Below are 2,204 nucleotides of genomic sequence, written 5' to 3'. Positions count from 1 at the left end.
CCTTGTTGTGGCCGTAAGGTTGGTATTCCGAATGGTTTCTTCCATCGCTACTTGCTTTGCATTGCATTACTGGGTGAACCTGTGAAGAATTAAGAAAAACATCAATCTTTTTATTTAGGAGTTCTGCCTGATTAGAAAGCATGGTGACCGAATCGACGTTATAAACGCCGACTGTTTTCGTTGGCTTTGTCCTCATGACTTGCCACTGATAGTTATTCAGTGACATCTCCTCTATAAACTCATAGGCATCTTCCGGTGTTTTATTGTTGATGGTTCTGCCAGTAGCTGCGTCAACCATTTGCCGAGTCGGAGGATTCAGACCAGTGTGAAATGTTTGTACTTGGAGCCAAAGTGGTAACCCATGGTGAGGGCACCTTCTCAAAAGGTCCTTGTAGCTCTCCCATGCATCGTGGAGTGTTTCTAAATCCATTTGCACAAAAGAAGAGATATCATTACGTAATTTAGCTATTTTAGCTGGCGGAAAATATTTTAGTAAAAATTTTTCGGTCATTTGTTCCCAAGTAGTAATTGACCCTCGTGGTAACGTTTTCAACCACTGTTTAGCTTTGTTCCTCAATGAAAAGGGAAACAACCTAAGATGAATGGAATTATTAGAAATGCCATTGATTTTAAATGTATCGCATAGTTCTAAAAAGTTGGCTAAATGAGCGTTGGGATCCTCATCCTGCAAACCGTCAAACTAAACAAATTGTTGTATCATCTGAATAGTGTTAGGTTTTAATTCAAAAGTATTTGTAGCTACAGCAGGTCTAACTATGCTAGATTCAGTTCCTGTTAAAGAAGGTTTAGCATAATCATACATAGTGCATGGAGCAGGATTTTGATTAACCGCAATTGTAGGAGGTAGCTGATTGCCTTGGTTTTTAGCCATCTCTTCGGTTGGGGGTTGAGTATCGTCTTCTTGCTCATTCTCTGTGTATCTTAAGCTTCACCTTATTTCTCTTTGCTTTCTATGAACTGTGCAATCGATTTCTTCGTCAAAAAGTAGTGGCCCTAACGGGTTTCTTCTAGTCATAAACTATGAAAACCTGCCAAGAGAAAGAAAGAGTAGGTTAATAAATAATAATAATAATAAAATTAAATTAAATTTCAAGAAAAATAAATGGCTAAAGTAATAAAAATTGAACGTTCCTAATATCTTAGTTCCCCGATAACGGTGCCAAAAACTTGATCGCGTTATTTTGTGATAGGTTTTAAATATTTATAACTAATTGTTCTTGAAACTAACTATTATTGCGATGTAGGCAAGTGTACCTATCGAACAGTTGTATAGTTTTAGCAAGATCGGATTGTCAAACCCAAAGGAACTAAAAGTACTAGTAATGATTGTCTTTTTATTATCTAACCTAAGAATAATGCGGTTTTGTTTTAATTAACTAATTATCTAAACTAAGAACTCACAGAGAAAAGAATTAGGGAATTGCTTTTGGGAAAAATCGATTGACTTAAGACAATACCTAAGGAAAAATCCACCTAGACTTTACTTGTTATTCTGGCTCTGAATTGGACTATTTATTCATTCATCTTGTTCCGTAGAGATCCCTAAGTTATGTTATTATCCCTAGTCAAGACTAATAATGTCTAATCCCTAGATTGAATAATTGAGACTTTTCTCTAATTAACACTCTAGGGTTGCATTAACTTGATCTATAGATCCTCTTATTAGGTTTCACCCTAATCCGGCAAAATCTTGTCACCCTATGTCTAGGCACGCAATCAACTCCGCTTAATTATGATAAATATACTCTTAGCCAGGGTCTATTCCTCCTCTAGATAAGAGCTTATATTGAATCAATATCTAAGGATATCAAAATAAGAATTAAGAACACATAATTAAGAACAAGTTAAATATTTATCATACAATTCAGAAAATAATAACAAGATTCATCTTAGGTTTCATTCCCCTTAGGTATTTAGGGGATTTAGTTCATAACTAAATAAGAAAACATCTTGGAAAAATAAAGAATACAAAACATAAAGAAAACCCAAAACTCCTGAAGGGGAATTGAGGAGAGATATTCAGTTTTAATGATGAATCCGGCTTCTGGGATCAATCAATTGGCTTCTTTGGAGTAATTCCTTACTCCCTATTCTGTGTGCCCCTTTTTCCCTCTTATAGGGTGTATTTATAGGCTTTAGAACGCCTAGAAGCCCTCAAAATTAGCCTTTTCTGAATTGGACTC

At 35.6% G+C, this 2,204-nt stretch overlaps 1 non-coding gene across 1 annotated transcript; it reads left to right on the top strand.

Moving 5' to 3' along the window:
* Positions 1–356: 356 nt before the first annotated feature.
* On the top strand, positions 357–463 carry LOC121210670 (small nucleolar RNA R71). The gene has a single exon (XR_005905784.1). It is a non-coding gene; the product is annotated as a small nucleolar RNA R71 (small nucleolar RNA).
* Positions 464–2,204: the final 1,741 nt, after the last annotated feature.

The sequence above is a fragment of the Gossypium hirsutum genome, chromosome A11, assembly GCF_007990345.1.
Source record: "Gossypium hirsutum isolate 1008001.06 chromosome A11, Gossypium_hirsutum_v2.1, whole genome shotgun sequence".
NCBI classification, from domain to species: domain Eukaryota; kingdom Viridiplantae; phylum Streptophyta; class Magnoliopsida; order Malvales; family Malvaceae; genus Gossypium; species Gossypium hirsutum.
This window is presented reverse-complemented; position numbering and strand designations above follow the sequence as displayed.